We start from the raw sequence: 20,813 nt of genomic DNA, 5'->3' as shown, positions 1-20,813 counted from the left end.
TTGAGAACCTAATACGGACTGACCACATGAATTTCGAAGAGAAAAATGCTATTTTAAGAGTTTGCAAAAAATATAAAGACACTTTTCATAAACCAGATGACAAACTGACTTTTACAAACCAGGTTAAACATAAGATACGCACAACCGACGAAATTCCTGTCTACACCAAATCCTATAGATACCCAATAATCCACAGAGAAGAAGTCCAACGCCAAATTAACGAAATGCTTGACCAACAGATTATTAGACATAGCAATTCACCCTGGTCCTCTCCCATTTGGGTCGTTCCCAAAAAACTTGACGCATCCGGAAAACGTAAATGGAGAATAGTTGTTGATTACCGCAAAGTTAATGACAAGACAATAGATGACAAATACCCTCTCCCAAATATTTCAGACGTTCTAGACAAACTAGGTAGATGTTATTATTTCTCAACTATCGATTTAGCTTCTGGATTCCACCAAATTGAAATGCACGAAGACGATATTGAAAAAACAGCTTTCAGTACAGATGACGGACATTACGAATTTTTACGCATGCCTTTTGGTTTAAAGAATTCCCCAGCCACCTTCCAACGTGTAATAAATAATATCCTCAGAGATTATATTGGCAAAATTTGTTTAGTTTATCTTGATGATATAATAATTTATTCAGTATCACTTAGTGAACATATAGATAGTTTGACTAAAATTTTTCAAAGACTCCGAGAAACCAATTTTAAAATTCAACCAGATAAATCTGAATTTCTCAAAAAAGAAACAGCATTTTTAGGCCATATCATTACACCAGACGGAATCAAACCTAACCCAGATAAAATCCAAGCTATCCTAAATTTTCCAATACCTAAGACTCCAAAACAAATAAAAGGCTTCCTTGGACTATTAGGCTATTACAGACGATTTATAAAAGACTTTGCTAAATTAACCAAACCGCTTACCAAATGTTTGAAAAAAGATGTAAAAATTGATTTGAATCCTGAATACATTCAATGTTTCGAGACTTGTAAAAATCTGTTAATTAATGATCCTATCTTACAATATCCTGATTTTTCCAAACCTTTTATCTTAACAACTGACGCTAGCCAATTTGGTGCTGTTTTATCACAAGGTGAAATAGGAAAAGACAAACCGATCGCATATGCTTCAAGAACATTAAATGATGCCGAAATAAATTATAGTACCGTAGAAAGAGAACTTCTAGCTATAGTTTGGGCCGTCAGACATTTCAGACCTTATTTATATGGAACTAAATTTAAAGTTATTACCGATCATAAACCTTTATCTTGGTTATTTTCACTAAAAAATGCAAACACTAGATTAGTTAGATGGAGGTTGCAACTAGAAGAATTCGATTATGAAATTTGTTATAAAAAGGGTTCCTTAAATACTAATGCAGATGCACTTTCCCGTATTAAATTAGATAATGATAACGACGAATTAAATTTTAATGAAATTATTGATTTTGACACCGATATGCAGTCAATTATAGCACAAGCCGAGATTTCTGAATTACCTGATGTAGATGAATTAGATTCAATTGTAAATGAAATACTTGCCGAACAAGTCCCAGATGATATTAATGTAGATGATAATAATACAGTCCACACGTCACACGAAAATCCTATTCTAGAAATCCCTATATCTTCAAAACCAATAAATTATTATGATAATCAAATTTTTATCAAAATTGTAGATACACTTTCAAGTAAACCAAAAACACAGAAAATATTTAATAAAAATAGATTAATAGTTGAAATAAATCGAAGAGAAATATCAAAAGAATTGATCAATATTTTTAAAGAATATACCACTAGTAATAAGTCTTTTGCGTTGTATGTCAACGATAGCGAATATATTGCTGACATTACAAACATTTTAACTTCTACTTTCACTTATTCAGCATTTAAATTAGTTATATGTAATAATTTTAAGGAAGATATTATTGATGTAAATAAACAAAAATTAATAGTAAAAACAATTCACGAAGATTGTTCTAACCATCGAGGAATTAACGAGAACGAATCACGTATTAGACAAAAATATTATTGGCCAACAATTCGTAATGATATTACTACTTATATTAATAATTGTACATTATGTTCTACTGAAAAATACGACAGAAATCCACCAAAACAAAAATTTTCTATTTCCCCTACAGCTTCGAAACCATTTCAAATTTTACATTTAGACATTCTTACAATTAGTAAACAAAAACTTGTCACAATCATTGATACATTTTCTAAATATGCGCAAGCATATCCTATTGCTTCTAATATAACGCAAAATATAATTAGAGTTCTAATGTTATTTATTTCTCATTTTGGTGTTCCTGATACTTTAATTATGGACAATGGTCCTGATCTAAAATCTTCTGCCTTACAAGAATATTTGAAAATGCATAAAATTAATATCCACTACATATCTCCTTTACATCCAAATTCAAATGGACCTATTGAACGATTTCATTCTACTATTCTAGAACATATACGTATTCTCAAACGCGAAAATAATAATCTTAGTATTCTTGACATTATCCCTTATGCTATTAATGGTTATAATAGTTCTATACATTCAGTGACAAAATTAAAACCATTTGACATTATTTCAGGTCATCTCTCTACGAGATCTCCTTTTGACATAGACATAGAAACAGAAATTCTTACAAATTATTTAGAAGACCACAAACAACGAACAAAGTTAATGTATGAGAAAATTTTTGAAAAGAATTATAGCAACAAAGACAAAACAATATCGAAACATAACGAAACAAGACATGATCCTTTGCAATACGACGAAAACACACGTGCATATTTAAAATCAAACCCGCGAGACAAAACCGCTTCACGTTACAAACAGATACAAGTACAGAAAGATCTAGGAAATACAATTCTTACTGACAAGAATATTACGATACACAAACAAGAACTCAAACGTCCAAAAACTAATACTCAGCAAATCCCACGTGAACAAGATGTTGTTGTTTCAACTAATAATATTACACCTAGTACTAGCAGCAAACAGTGATCAAATTTTTCTTCAAGAATTAAATACAACTGGAATTTTACCTTTTGAATTAGGAAATGCAAAGTTAATCGAAAAATATCATATTTTTATTCATTACGTTAATACAGATTTGATTAAACAACAGATTACTAATTTGGTTACAGATTTTGATACACTTTTATCTATTTTAAATAATAAACATAACGATTATTTGAGAAGATTAGATTCATACATTTCTTTGACAAATACTATGATTAATGTTATTAAAGATAAATATAATATTATTAGACCGGTTAGAAGAATTAAAAGAGGACTTATTAACGGACTAGGTAGCATAATTAAGGAAATTACAGGGAATTTAGATGCACAAGATGCCAAAAAGTACGATGACGCTATACGTATATTAGAAAATAACGATGAAATTTATGCAAAAACATTGAATAAACAAATGACTTTAAATAACAAATTAATTAAATATTTTAATGAAACAATTATTAATATTAGAGAAAATGATGTAATATTAAATAAGAAATTGAATGATATCAATGATTATCTAAAATTCGGTAGTTTTAGTCATAATGAATATTTTATAGCTAAAGATAGTTTAGAACAAATTAATTATAGTTTAGTTATTTTAGCAAATATTTTAAACGATTTAGAAATATCATTAGATTTAGCTAAGATGAATTTAGTTCATAACTCAGTAATTAAATTAGATGATTTGAATTTTATGATTAATACTGTAAAGAATTTATACAATGTAGAATCATTACCATTTCCCATAGACGATAGTAATCTTCACAAATATTATAATTTACTCAATATTCAATATTATTACACAGACGAAAAAATTGTTTTTCTTATCAAATTTCCAATCACTTTACCTGAAACCTTTAAACACTATAAATTATACCCAATTCCAAATACAGAAAATAGAGTCATTATTCCACCAAAACCTTTCCTTACATTTGGCAACAATAACTATCAATTTGACGATACAAATTGCAGAGAAGTTTCAGAAAAATATTTTTGCAATATTAGACACATATTATCAAATGACGAAGAATGTATCATAAAATTATTACAACTAGATAACACTCACATCAAAACATGCAATGAAATTCAAGTCAACATTACACACAATATTATAGAGAAAATAAATAACGCACACTATATTCTTTTACTAAGCACACAATCAAGAATCGATATGATTTGCAATCATCAAGAAGAAACTAAGTTTATTAAAGGAATTTCTCTTTTAAAACTCCCACACTTATGTAAATTCAGCATTGACAAGAAAAATTATTACAATCAAGAGTCGTCTATAGAAGGAAAAGCAATTATTTTACCAAGATTTAATTTCAACTACAACATTTCAAAATCATCTGAACCAATTGCAATCAAGTCAATTCAAGTAAATGAGCTATCTAAAATTAAAGAAGATCAAGAACAAATTCATAAACTCTATGCAAGGAAGACTGGAATTAACAACAACAGCATCGTGTCAATTATCATGTATATAATATTTATAACTATTATTATTATTTATATCCTGTTCAAGTATTGCAGACAAAGATACAACAAAAAGAAATTACAAATTACTCCAGAAGTAGAGACACCCCAAGAACAAGAGAGCCACAACCAACCACAACCACCAACCTGCACCCCGAGGTTTTTCATCTAGGGCCGGAGGAGTTACGGGATCCATCCCGCTGACATAGCTTATATCTAGCCACAAGATCCTCCTTGCTGATAAAGCATATTTTTAACTATATAAGTAGCAAGATCTCTACATTCGAGGAGGATAATCTTTGCCAGTATTTACACCAGTCCAGTTATATAATTATAATTCATTATATCATTATATTGTAAAATTCAGTTATTTTATATATTTTATTGTAATTTTAAGAAATAAAGTTTTTTTTTATTTTATTCTCGAATAACAAGTATAAAATTCCTGTCTTGTTGCACAACACACACACACAACTAACACTAACGTATCCCAAGGCGTTCGCCTATGGGATACGTCTCAGAAGGCTGTCACTTATTAATTCTCAGGATCTCCGGAGCGTCTCTCTGATGGACCCCAAGAACCAATAGATAGTTAGGGGTAGTGGTAGGGATGGTGTACCCTGGGGTTGACGACTATCAGGCGACAATAATTATCAATACGACGATAATTATGATTATCGTCACACGCCCCCCTGTCACACCAGAGCCGCCCTCGGCTCTAAAAATTGTTGCTACTTCTCAACGATGCTTGAGATCCCCGTATCGGTATCCATAATTGTTGGCCGTACGTCCAGAGCCTGGTTCACACGAAAACTGTAGATGTGGGTGTGTGCCAATAAACCTTCAGTAATTGTGCTTTCGGTCAGATATATGTCGTCTTGTGTTCTTAATTAGCTATTCCCCCATTTATTAATAAAGAAGTTTGATACACAACAAACAAAAAAATTGATTAAACAACGTAACAAGTAATCAATAAAAAAAAATATAAATCGACAACCATAATCTTTAAAACAAATATCAAACTAAATATATATAGGTCAATTTGACCTTCAACTGAACTTAATTAATTTTGTTTTCCAAGAGCTCGTGTTTGAAAAAAACTGCACTTCAAATATGAACTTCAAATCGCGATGTTATTTAAATTGGATACGAACGACAAACTGGGATTTATACATAATGCTACAATACCAAAAAAAAAAGAATTACGCGTTGAAATATTAAAATGTTACCAAAAAGAGAACGTTTTCTTGTACAGTTTTTTTCGGAACACGCTATCTTGAAAACAAACCTAACCTATGTGTGTGTGTGCTGTTCCCTATTATCTTGGTTGTAGTATTAGTTATTATGAAATAAACGTAACCCGAAATCTAAAATAGTTCGCCAGAATCGATGAGCCCGATGATATGGACAATATAAAGTAACGCGTGTAAAAACATAAAAGAAAAATAACTAAAGTGACGATAAACGATGAAAAATTTATTTACCTCTGCTTTAAACTAAACTCGATGACTTAAATCACTAAATGATTAACGAGCGCGACATTTACAGTAATTCAGTCTCTACTGGTGTGATTGCTCCCCAAACACAAGACCACAGATGGGGGCTAAGATCTAGTTATCCTTCTTGCTCCCCCCGCAGCGCCCCAACCATAATAACACTAGACCGACCGCTTATGCCCACCCAAAAACAAATGGCACTCACAATCACCTGTGTAAGCGGGACACACCCAGAGTTCCCCAGCTCGGCACAAGGGCCCTCAAGGTTGCCCCCTTCGCGGGGAAATGGCGACGTGCGACCTATGGCGCCATTCCAGTCTCACTCAAGGTACCTTCTTAAAATATTCCCAAAATCACTCAATATAATACTCATAATAATTCGATGGCTGCGGGTTTGATTAAGGGCGGTTTCCCCGATTGAAACCGTACGCGTCCATCGATTCGGACACCTCAATGGTCCTCGCTCGTGGACAACTGGGCCCAGCTTCAAACAGTAATATTCTCATATACACATAACAAAAACGTACATCCGATATGGCTCTCGATATAAGCCTGCAGACTTATATTTATATAATCTCGTTGCAACAAACCTATTCTCTGCAAACAAAAATCCCGATATAACCTTCCTACACCAAGACAACTAAATATCCTAACATATTCTAAAACTTAATTCTACAACCTATCTAAGGGAGGGGGAGGGGAATCTTAAGCCTAAACTAATATTAATATTTTATTTAAAAAAAAGTAAATGATTTTTTCTCAATCATATACTTCTACGCCGAAAAAATCTTTTACTCTACAAGAATGAATCGTGTCATATCAATCTAACTACTTATGAAGCGAGTCCGGTCGTTTCATGAGACAGCGTTACTGCTTGTCCCGGCCGCTCGGACTAAAGCTACGTCAACCGACGGCCGAGTTGCCTACGGTATATTCATATACAAAAAAATACTATTGAAAATAAATAATTAAAAAAAGGTGATGAAGGCTTCGACACGATCCATCAGTTTATATATTCCTTTATATAAACTAAACATACTTATTCTTGATTCTGAAAATCAACTTCGCCCTATCGCCCTATTAATTTATTTCATTAATTTTATTTGCCATATCGGACCCCTTAAACAGGATTGGGCGGTCAAAAACACAAGCCAATAACTATTGACGAGACAGAATTAAAGTATTTTTAATAAAATTCGAATCGTATTTTGTCCATATAAAAAGGGCGTCACGAAAATTAAACAAAACGCCGACGGTATAAACGCGGTACTATACTACAAACGTTTGTTTGGTTTGTTTTACGGTAACGTCAATAAACAAAAAAAACACGACGAAAATAATAGTTTACCTCGAATCATTCTCATACTTAACATAAAACTATTATACTTGATACATATACAATCGGGCACCATAACATAATTAACTTTTTATATTTGCCCTCTATACTCTCATTGCCTTGTAAAATAGGCTATAAAATCTATCCGTAAACCAAACCAAACCTTTCGCGACGTACGGCTAAAAAACGACACAACGATATATACATATATAAAATAAAACATTATTCGAATATATTAAAATGGCGAACAAAACGGATAATGCAATATTGATAAATGGGGTAAAAACAGTAAAAATGACGAAGTTACGCGTATGATATAAAACTAATTTATAATGGAATAATAAAACATTAAAATTAATAAGAATTAGGCAAATGTGAAGAAAAAAAAGCTACTTGATCAAAAAAAAAAAAAAAAAAACTGCGAAAGAGTGTCACTGGCCGTTCTAGCTGTATGGCGCACACAACTAGAGCGTTTATCCAACCGTCGGGTACAGGTCCGTACTTGGCAAGACCGAGTGAAACCCTTACCAGTGTTCCTGCGCCCGCAGAGATATGACTTCTAAAAGACACTTTGTGCCTGCAATCTGCTCTAATTAACGAAGGTTGGCTAGTCATTTCGTTACCGTGCCGCATACGATGTATAACTAGACTGGTCGCAATAGCCGTTGTAATCGTTATGCAAAGAAATCATATCCCAATCCTACTATTACTAGAATCGGTTGGATAAAGCCGCGAATAGAGCACCAGACAATGGTGACCCGGCAGAACTGAGGCCAACATTAGTACGCGTAATAATAAGAAGAAAGAAAATATTTAAAAAGGAAAAGAAAAACATTATCAAAATTATTAAAACTAATTCATTATTGCATCATCTTAAAAAAACACGAAAATACACGACGATAAAATATGAAGTAAGAGAAAAAAACTATACTAATACTACCAACCGATTACTCTATACCTATTTATTATACAACAATCCAGCTGGTCAGATATGAATAGCATGCCTATGTTTCAACTATTTGAAAAAAAAAACTAAGTCCTTGTTAAACTAACAAATCCGATTCGGCACTGTCTGCCTGGCTCAAAAAACTTCGACTCTCTGCACGCGTTTCGTACGCGCCAAACATCTCACCCCGTGAGTTTCTCAAAATTCTTACACTTTTACATATAGGCACGCTAGTCTTTATGCTAATTCTCCCCCGTAAAATTACTTAAAAATAAAACTAGCGATAATAGCAATTTGTTAAAATTTGTTAAATTGCTAATCCTACACTTGACTAACAAAAGTGACAAAAAACTTGACTTATTCGGATAACTTTCAAACACTTTTAAACTGATTAATTTATTATAAAATAATTTTCAACTTAAATTAAATTTTTCTATATAAAATAAAAAGTAAAAATTCTTATTCTATGAATCTAGTTGAAAAAAGTTAACAAATTTATCAGCTAACAGAAAAAAGAAAAACATAAATTTCTTTGTAGTAAACCGTTACTTACTTAGCAAATCTTAACTATTTAATTTATATAAGTAAAGATAAACTTAATATTTTTTACAACTATCTTGGTCTACTTAATAATCTGAACTAATAAATCAAAAATCACAAATAAGAAACATACTTTTTTAAATTTATGGTAGACCTTAATTTAATTAAATTATCCTAACTATTTTATTTCTAGCGCGTAAAAAATAAAAAGTAATCTTGCCTCATTCGTCTTTAAAATCGACAAATTTGGTAATTACAGGGTTTGTTAACAACCGCGACTAAAAAGAAAACTAAATCAAAAATAAATGAAAACCGCTCTAACTATTTGTGTTTATCTGTATTTATATCCGTACTTATGTTTAAAAATATTATTAAAAATGACAACAAAATGCATTATGCGCGCGAACATTCTTAAACCGTTTAACAATCACTGAGTGTGAGTATGAAATTTTGAACTTGAACACCAAGCCTGGGTCGCGCACAGGTCAGGTCAAGACCAGGAAAAAAGAGGCTGGAGAGTTAAATTTCTCCGAAAAATGGCCATGTGTTTTGCGTGGTACACGCGTATGTGCGCTGAAGTGTCGTGAAGTGCAAAATATCTGAGCTTACGAGAAAAAATATATTCGACGATTGGAATATTATTTTATAAAATTAAAAATATTTTTGTGGATATATTGCGATTTTTATAATAAAATGAATAAAATGAAGTAAAAAATTGCAATTACATCTATGATTATGTGAATTTATAATTTTTATTTATTAACTTCCCGTAGGGTAAGTTATTGTAATGGGCCGAAAATCGGAATTGAAAATTTTTACATTTCTCGACGTTTTGAAGGTTTCTGAACGTTTTGGCATACTGCAGAAAAAATGGATGTGTGTGTGTGTGTGTGTGTATGTATGTATGGATACAAATTTTCGCCCACGTTTTCGGGCGTACGGATCAACCGATTTGAATGGTTTAAAAAACATTCGATTCTTATTCATAAGGAGATGTGCTGATTAGTTTTTGGCAAAGGCAGGTCCAGCAGTTACGGAGATAAGGAGAAAAGAGTGCAGAAAATAGAAATCGAGTTTTTGAGAGAACGGAGCATCCGATTTGAATGATCTAAAAAAACATTCAATTAGTAATGATTGGGAGAAGGGGTTATTCGTTTTTTGCAAAGGCAGGCCCAGCCATTTCGGAGATACAGAGCTAAATGTACAAAAAATGGCAGTTTTTGAGAGAACTAAGCGTCCGATTCGATTGATTCTAAGAACTTTCTGCTTGTCATAACAAAATAATTGATTTTGGAAAAAAAAAATTTGTACCATTTTTTTTTTTTTTTTTTTTTTTAATTTTTTGTATATCGAAAATAATTCAGATTTTATTTTTAATTCTGACTATAGTTCTAATATACTTTAAACAAATAATTTCAACTCTGCAATTCAGTTTATATAATTCTTATAAATATTAACAATGTTATTATACAATATTTATCATAATCTATTTGAAAACATTCAATATTCCTCGAACATTTCGTTACGGTACGGGAAGTTCCAGCAATTTGCCTTAAGGCACGATGCCACCCACCCCACTAGTTTATTTTTATTATTGGTTACTATTCGAACATAATAATTTAATAATTTGTAGTACTGTAAAACAAAATTGGGGAGAAAAAAAATTAAATTAACTTAATAGAGCAAGAATTGAAATTGAATTCAATAAGAGAAAAAAAAAATACAATTTTGTTATTTTATAAGTTTTACACTATTGAATAATCAAAACTATTTACAACGTACCAAAAAAGAACGCGAAAAAGATAATAAAGTTTAACAAATACATTAAAATACAGCATCTATTAAAATTTCATACTCAAGCCTTATTTAAAATCAAATCAATGATTTATAATCTCAAAATATCGGGGTACGCGCGCTTTTAAGAAACAAAACTACAGATAAACACATGTAGCGATACACATACGAAAATACCCACACATAAAGAAATTGCGCGACGTTTAAAATTTTATTTATTTCTACAAACTTTCATAAAAATTACGAACACATTAAGATACAACCGAACACGTAAACAGTGGGAGCTACTCGCTTGGTTTTTTATTAAATATTATTAAATATAAAATAAAAATTGTAAGTTGGGGATCGAATGCGTTTTCATCATTGTGACAAATTGAGGGTTGAAGCCCCCTTCTTGGGGGTTGCAATGGCTGCCAAATACTATATTCTAGCCTTGCAACCCCATTACGAAGGGGTTACTTCAACACTCCAATCGCCCGCTAAAGTACCTGTAATTACCTGTGGGGGTTAGTAGCTACTATACGAATGAAACCAAGATTACTTTTATAACTAACTCTATTTAAATAATTAATAATTCATTGCGTATGTATGTGTGGAACTTGACTGTACTTTCATACAGTCAATGTTCCGTAACTAATACTTCTTATTCTTACATCTTTAGCTTATATAATCGTATGAGTATATGGGGGAGAGAATAGCTATAGCTTCTAATTTACATAATCTGACCTTTAAGCTGGACCTGTCTTGTTGCACAACACACACACAACTAACACTAACGTATCCCAAGGCGTTCGCCTATGGGATACGTCTCAGAAGGCTGTCACTTATTAATTCTCAGGATCTCCGGAGCGTCTCTCTGATGGACCCCAAGAACCAATAGATAGTTAGGGGTAGTGGTAGGGATGGTGTACCCTGGGGTTGACGACTATCAGGCGACAATAATTATCAATACGACGATAATTATGATTATCGTCACAATATGATTCAATATGCTATTACCAAATGAATAAATCTGTATAAGATGGTTTAATCTAAAATGTCAATAAAAAACGTTAATTCCAATTGCAATATTGATATAAGGTACAAAACACGAACAACAGCCGGACAGTAGTGGAATATAATTCTACATATTATCTCAAAACTATCCAATTTGAATTGTCGTTTTTTAAATTTAAATCAATTTTTGTTCTAAAAAATACTGCTTATTTTTTAGCGATAAAACAATTAAAAAATGTAAACTGCGAGTGGAATGTTTCAAAATATCAATAGCCATGTTCCAGAAATATTTATATATTTTTTGGAGCAAGTAAAATAAAGTAAGTAAATTTAATAATTCGACGATTCAAAGTGGGTTATTTTATAATAATATGTAATGTTATATTCTATCGTATAAGGGCTGTTGTTCGGCTTAGGTTTCTTACATCTAGATTGCAATTAGAATTAACGTTTTTTATCGACATTTTGGATCAAAATATCTTATACAGATTCATTCGTCTTTTAGTAATGACATACTGTAGCATATAATGATATAAAATTGGCGGAGACACTTCATCTTCTATCTCATATGTTGCCATTAGATATTGACACAGTTATTAAAAATTATGAATTTGGATTGTCATCATTGATTCATGTATACTTAATTATTAACGTTTCATCTAATTTGAATGATTCAAAAAACATTCGATTCATATAAATAAGGAGAAGTGCTGTTTAATTTTTGGCAAAGCCGTTTCGAAGATACGAGGCAAAAAGTGCCAATAATAGTGATTCAGTTTTGAAGAGAATGGAGCGATAAGAAAACGATTTCAATAATTTAAAAAAACATTTTACTTATATTGACAAAATGAACAACTGATTAAATTTTGAGGAATGTGAAAAAAGTGAAGAAAATGGCATTTGGCGGTGAAAAATGATCATTAGACATATCGATGCTTTTCTGACGCAACCTCGTAACTCGATTTTTGACGATTTTGAGTTTTAATCGGAAAATGAATCACTAAATATAGACGCATAGATCTGTGAAGTTTTGTAAAAAAAAATCAACCGAACGTTTTTATTGAGAAGAATACAATCACGTATCTCAATTCAAAAAATGTGCCATGCGCAACCTCGTATCTCAGTATCTAATACATGGTGGCGTATATAAACAAGTTTCGCTGTCAGCAATGTTGTTTAGTTCAATCTTTCTAATAAAAATTATTATTCAATTAAGTTAATTGTTATTAAAACTTAATGACCGATAGTTAATAAATACATTTATTATTTACTTACCGCAAGTGATAGTAATTTTCCTAAAATTGTAATTTACATATAGTTAATAAACCTTTTACATATTTAACGTTTCAGAGGTTTTTGAATATATTGACATACCTTAAAGAAATGGATGTATGTGTTTGTGTGGTGTGTGTGGATACAATTTTCTGTCCACGTTTTCGGGAGCACGGATCAACCGATTTTAAACATTCAAAAGCAATCGTTTCCTATTGAGAAAACAGAGCATCCGATTTGAATTATTTAAAAACATTCAATTTGTATTGATGACGTGGTGATTAGTTTCTGGAAAAGACAGGCCCAGTCGTTTCAAAGCTTCCGATTCGAATGATTCAAAAAACATTTTGCAGTATAAAGAATCGATTAGTTTAGGAAAGCAGAAATTTTTTTTGTCCATTTTTTTTAATTTACAATTATTTCAATTTATTACAATATGAAAAATGATTCGGATTTTAATTTTAATGCTAGCTAAAATTCTAAAACTCTCTTATATACTTCAAGTAAATAAATTTAAATTTGCAAATTAGTTTATATAATTCTTATAAATATGAGATATGTTCTTTTATACTTTTATTTACTTTTTATGTATACATATATAAACGTCGTTCTCCAATTTATTCTTATATTTTGTCATTCAAATACGAATACTATTTGAAATCATTTATTATTCCTCGATTCTATTTAATTACGGAACGGGAAGTTCCACCAATTTGCTTAAAGACACGATGCCATGCACCACTAGTTATATTTTTATTATGTTGAGAACAAATAGCACAGTAAGCTACAAAAATTAAACAATTATCAATTCTTACTGATAATAAATTCTCACATGAAATTAAATTTTGTATTTTTTAGAGTTAGATAATGTGTCATCCGCAGATAAAAAATAATTAAATAAAGAAATAATAACAAACTAGTATGACTATTAACACAAACACATAAATAAATGTTAAAAAAATTTGAAGTAAAATATTAAATTTATTGTATGTAGATTAAGATTCAATATTATATTATATAATCATTCATGAATCTCTTGACATCTCTATAAAATTAAAATAGTTAATAGTAAAATTGAAATGGTATTTCAAAGTGAAATATGTATATAAATTAAATATTAAAAAAATATTAAATATTTATTCTTGCAATCCTACTTTATTGAAAAAATATGAAGGTAAAAAGATTTTTATATCATTTCTTTGAAAAATAAAAATGAGAATATAATAGTTTTGATTCAAATTGAGCAGGTCAGTTTTAAATACAAGATTTCTGATATATTATTTTTAAATGATTGTAAAATTAAAATATAATTTTTGTAAATTATGCCAAATATTTATATTGAAAAAATATAAATTTTTCTATAGGTACTGCAACATGATATTATATTAGAAATTTCATTCCTAATTGTGATTAATTAACATTTGGAAAACTATAAATTCAATTTCATATTATAAATTTAACTAGTTGGTTTGGTATTTAGCCTTGAGGCAAGTTACATGAACTTCCCGAAATGTGTAAATAATCGACTTAATCAAAAAAAAATGTGTAAATAATATACTTCATTAATCCTACTTTAAAAAAAAACGATAATAATTTAGCAAACTTTGACGAATTTTTAAAATTAACTACTTGTCGTTAGGCCGTAATATTACAGTAAGTTCTATAAGACCATGATGTATATCGCCAAAAAAAATTCCATGAAATCGGCTTAAATTTTTTTTTCAACAGTTAATTACAAGAAACGGCTCGGTAGATTTTCACCTAAAATTAATCAGTACCATTCCAACTAATATCTTTCGAACAGTTTTTGATTTTTTTAAAATCGTTCGGTAGGATGAGCTTAAATGTGGATGAAAGTTTTTTTCAAATTACAAAGAAACGGTGGCAGATCGTTGCACAAAACTGACAAACGATAGTCCTCACCGAAATACATCAAATGGCTTTTAAATTTCTAAAATCGGTTCAGACGTTTTTGAGAAAACGTCGATCAAAGTCTAATTTTGACAAATGCCAAAAAGACCATACTGATTTTTGCAAACTTTGGCGAATTTTTAAAGCTGAACCAGTTGTCGTAGGGCCGTATATTTAGTATGATCTAGAAGACTATGGTATCTATCGTCAAAAAAATAATCATAAAAATCGTCGAAATTTTTTTTTAAAAACTTTATTACAAGAAACGGCCCGGCCGATCTCTACCAAAACTAATCAGCACGATTCCGATAATTTCGATTTCGATTCGAATTTCGATTAATTGTTTGTAATATCATACTTGTCTCAAATAATTGTTACAAGATTGAATATTTTTCAAATTTATAAAAAAATTGTTAACAGCAGTTCAAAAATTCGTTATAAAGCGTTTTTTGTCTCTCCTGAAAAGTAGTAGTTTTGAAATACGAGGTTGCGTCAGAAAAGCATCGATATGCGCATCACATTATTAGATATTTTATAGAGATTAATAATAAGTATGGAGCGATATTGCATTGAAAAAAAAGTTAAAAAAGTTAAAAAATTCCAAATTATTTCTAAATATAATTCAAATAAGTCAATTTACTCAAAATTTAATATTCACAAAAATCAATCTTTTTTGAAAAATTGATTTTTGGTACGGGAAGTTCCAGCAATTTGTCTTAAATGCCGTACACCAATAGGTGGTTTATTCGCTTCAAAAACAGTCGTATATGTGACCCCCCCACACTAGGAAAATGACATAGCTGGCGGGTGTTGCTCAAGAGCTAAGGTAATTAGGGCTAAACACTATAGTTTTATACTTCAAAAATTTTAAAAACTTATACTATTTAAACAGAAACCAATTAACTCTTATTTTTACTTATATTACACATTTGATGACGTTTAAAAGCTGCATATTATAAAAAATATGAATTTTTCAACTTTTCAAACGGCAATATCTCAGAAACGGTGATACTAACAAAAAAATTAATAATAACAATTCATAGAGAATTTATAATAAATAAACTTATCTAACATAATTTTTTTAAAAAAAATTATGGTTTCGGCGGGGAAAATGGGAAAAACTACTGATTTTTGCACCTTTGACCTTGAATAAAAAAAATCGCAGATGTCGGATCGTTGGGGACTTTTGACATTTCATTTGTAATGGCCTATTTAACATCTGTACCAAATTTCAGCTCTATGCGAATTGTTCCTAACTGAAAACTTAATTTGACTGGGCTATAATCAATGCTAGTCCTTACCAAATTACATACAATGGCATTTGAAGTTATGAAATCAGTTCAAATCGTTTTTGTTTTGTGAAAACAAACAAAGATCCAAAAAAACGCTAACATTACACACGCATAATTTCGCACAAATGCTTTGTATGTATAGTTTCGAAGCGACAACCATGGTGAACTAAAATAATTTTCAATTCAAAAACCATTATTTTCATTCATCATTACTAGATCCAGTTTTAAATAACAAAAAAATAATACGTAAAGCTTTTTCTTTTACTGACTATTACTTACTTATCGCTGATTTTTCGCTGTTGTATATGGATAGTGAATATTGCATGACTTCTACTGGATTGACTGTTCATTGCAGTTGCACCTACAGCTCTGCGACGATATCCTCTAACTAAACAATCCAATGTATCTTTTGCATTACGTACTTCAATTTCGGTTAATCCAGGAATTACAATCTTTTTTGTTGATCTTCTCTGATATCAACTATACTTTGATCTCTATTTGATTTTGATAAAAGATCAAATAATTGTTCTTGATATAATTCCATAAATGATACCTGTAGAACATGAGAAAATACTTTACTGAAGAAATGACTTACTGTTATTATTATGTTTACAATTTCATAAACTATCAATCCATATACTCCTAAGGAGTGCAGAACAATTATATTCAACCAAACATATAGAATTACATACACAATGCAAAGATTTTGAAAATCTGACATGTTTAATTTCTGACCATTTATGGGTATTCAGATAAACTCTAATTACAGTGTAAAAAGGTTATGGCTTTTAAATTTTAATTCTCATTTAAACCTCATATGCTCCTTAACAATACACTTTAAATTTATTGCTTTAATATTTGGAAAGAAGTTTATATTGATCTAACTTGTAATTGAAAATTATATTGCTCCGTCAGAGTTGAATTTTTTTGAAAAATGTCTTTTACTGCTCTTGGTATAACACCCATCTCCTCGACTGGTCCAACTGAATAAGCCATGCCCATGGAATGAGTTTTTCCGGAGCCAGTCTGACCAAAAGCTAATATTGTCACATTGTAGCCTAAAATATATTTTTAGATTGAACAAAATAATAAATAATAAAGTAAAGATACTGAAGATAAAAATAGAATTTGGGATTATAGATGAGAGATAAATTCACCTACACCAAAGTTATGTTATGTCAAAATTAAATTCTAGTAGAAATAAATTACCCTTAAACAATCCATCAACTAAACCCTTAACAGCAGTGTTGTGGTCCACATATATTCCACTCAAATAATTCAAATATTAAATATAATATTATTTATTATATATCTAATATTTACATTGAATTTAGAACTTAATATTGCTTCTTCCGGCTGGCTACTTGTCCGTGGTCCCAAGTCAGTACTTGTTGACTCCTTGATGGTTGAGGTGAAAGAGAATTTCTCAGTGTTGCGCTATGCGTTAAATACTCTGAGCGCCAAGGAGTGGGGATGTCTATAGGATTTATCGTGGTGACATCTGGTGCAACGTAGGCGGGTCCCACAAGCGGTGACAATTGCAGTTGAGGCATAAACTTGTGGCGCCATCAGTTGTCCAACCTTGTGTTTAGATGGTTCCCACAGGAGCCCCCCGCGGAGACTGGAGGTCATGGTATGCGAAAATGAACTTTTCGGCCTGATCGAGTGAAATAACTGTTCTCTGCTTTGGTGAGGATGGGTTGGTCTACTGGATCTGCGATGATGTAGGCTGGTTTGACGCGATCAATGGACACTCGTGTACTGCCTTTCTGTGTTCGTATGGTTACTGTTTTGTCATCTCTCTTAAGGACTTCGTATGGACCTTGATATGGTTGTTGGAGTGACTTCCTGATAGTATCGTCGCGGAGGAAAATATGCGTGCATGTTTGTAGGTCCTGAAAAATAAACGGTTTATTGTTTGTGTGATTACTGGATTTACTTGGTTGAAGATGCGCTACGTGTTGTCGAAGTCTCGAGATTAGATCAGCCGGATGTCTTAAATTTTGAGGATTTCTGTGTAATTCAAAAATTTCTCCAGGAAGGCGGAGTGGTTCACCATACACCATTTCAGCTGCTGATGTCTTGATATCAGGTTTGTAAGCGTTTCGAATGCCTAATAGAATTAGCGGAAGTGCTTCCAACCATGTGTTGTCTTTGTAACACATTATCGCAGCCTTGAGTTGTCGATGGAAGCGTTCTATTAGTCCGTTGGAGCATGGATGATAGCTGCAAGTCCTGATCCTGATGGTACCTGTCAATTTGTTTAATGATCTAAATAATTCAGATTCAAATTGAGTACCTTGATCCGTCGTTATTTTGACTGGAGCTCCGAAACGGGATATCCAGCATGATAAAAATCCAACCGCTACTTCTTCTGCAGATATTCCTCTAGTGGGTATACTTCTGGCCATTTGGTAAATCGATCGATGACTGTCAAACAATATTTATAAGAGTTAACAGGAGGTAAAGGACCAATTATCGATCGTGTGTACATGTGCAAATCTTGCTGTTGGCAAGGGAAATGTTCCATGAGGTGCATGTACGTGCCGTGTTATTTTGGACTTTTGACAATCCTGACAAGCTCTAGCCCAATCGTGGCAGTTTTTCTGTATAGATGGCCATACGTACCGTGCAGTAATGAGACGCGAAGTTGCTCGTATCCCAGGGTGACTCAAACCATGTAATGAGTTAAATATTTGTCTCCGCAATGGTGCCGGGATATAAGTCGTGGCTGAGCCTTCGCCGTGTCGCAAAACAACTTAATGTTTGTGCCTGGTACAGGAATTTCTTCTAGTTGTAGTTTTGTGTCTTGCATTAAAAGGCGTTTAAGTTCCTCATCGTCCTTCTGGTGCTGTGCTAGGATTTCAAAATTAAGTAAGTTGTCTTTTGTAATGGCTTCGACGCGTGACAGTGTATCAGCTATAATATTTTCCTGGCCTCTGATGTATTTTATGTCTGTTGTAAACTGTGAAATAAAGTTTAAATGGTTTAATTGAACTGGCGGTAGTTTTTCATGGCGTTGGTTGAATGCAAAAGTCAATGGTTTGTGATCAGTGTATATTGTGCATTGATGTGCTTCAAGGATGTGCCTGAAGTGCTGCACAGCAAGATATACCGCTAGCAATTCTCTGTAATAAGCTGGCCATGTCGATTGACGTGGAGTCAACTTTTTAGAGAAGTATGCTAGGGGTTGCCATTTGTTTTCAACCAATTGTTGCAAACAGGCGCCTACTGCGTGCTGGGAAGCATCTGTAAATAATCCTAATTTAGCACCATGAATTGGATGTTGGAGTAGCGTTGCTTCCGCAAGTTTGTCTTTGCAGGATTGAAATGCTTTTTCCAGTTCTGGAGTCCAGGAGATAGATTTATTGCCTAAAAATCGTCTGAGGGACTTTGCTGTTTCTGGACGAGGAAAATTCTTCAGATTTTCGATACGTTCAGATGGTGGCTTGGTTCCTGTTGCTGAAACTGAATTTGCGGGACACAAAAGGTACTTTTTGTCTGATTTATTACAATCCCATGGTGGTGAAGGCGTTCAAATATTGCTCGTAAATGCACTCGATGCTCTTGTTCATTTCTGGAAAAAACTAAAATATCATCTATGTAAGCAAAACAAAAATTTAATCCTATCAACACTTCGTCTATGAAGCGCTGAAAGGTCTGTCCAGCGTTTCTGAGACCGAAAGACATAAATGGAAACTCAAACAGGCCAAAAGGCGTTGATATTGCTGTCTTTGGTACGTCTTTTTCTTCCACCGGTATTTGCGTGTATGCCTTCACTAAATCTATAACAGAAAATGTATTACATCCCTGGAGATTTGTTGAGAAGTCGTGAATGTGACGGACTGGATATCTATCTGGCACTGATAGTCGCCGCACGGTCGCCACTCTCTATCTTTCTTTTTGACCAGGTGTAATGGGGAAGACCAAGGACTTTTTGATCGACGTGCTGTGCCTTCTTGCAGCATTGATTCGAATTCATCCTTGGCGATCTGGTATCGGTCTGGCGCTAGACGACGTGGACGGCATGTTACAGGTGGGCCTGGCGTTGTAATAATGGAATGTCTTGTGCTGTGGAGTGGTTGACGCTGTGTGCCAGATGGTTTGATTAGATTTGGAAATTCTGATAGTAGTTTCTGAATTGTCGGATCCTTGTGTATGAGTGTTTTAACGCTTTTTTGGTGTGATGTATGAGTTACACACGCGGTGTGTAACCCGGTTCTTCCATCGACTAGGCGTTTATTTCGGCAGTCTGGTAGAAGCCCAAAAAATGCTAAGAAATCCGAACCTATTATTGGTGTGTCCACGTCTGCGATAATGAATTTCCAGTCAAATAGTCTCCGCAGCCCGAGATTAAGACGCAAATTCTTTGGTCCGTACGTTCGAATTGGGGTACCATTGGCAGCTTGTAGTTCATACTTTGATTTGTTGCATTTACTGAAGGCTTTCCTGGGGTAGCATGAAACGTCTGAACCGGTATCTACAAGAAATTTAATGTTATTGTTATTATCAAAACAAAAAGGCGACCTTTAGCGGATTGATGATCAGTTGTCGCCACTACTGATCGGTTTCCTCGTTTTTTGTGCTGCGTATTCTGCTATATGTTTCCCACGTACATGGTTTTTGACATTTTTTCGCCTTTTTTCCAAATTTCTGATGATACCAGCATTTCGTGGTTTCTTGTCGTTCGCTGCTTTTCGATCTTGATCTACCTAA

Source organism: Ctenocephalides felis, unplaced genomic scaffold (genome assembly GCF_003426905.1).
Source record: "Ctenocephalides felis isolate EL2017-DRISC unplaced genomic scaffold, ASM342690v1 CF-g0.4_SCAFFOLD_00052, whole genome shotgun sequence".
Lineage (NCBI taxonomy): Eukaryota > Metazoa > Arthropoda > Insecta > Siphonaptera > Pulicidae > Ctenocephalides > Ctenocephalides felis.
Note: the sequence above shows the minus strand (reverse complement) of the source record.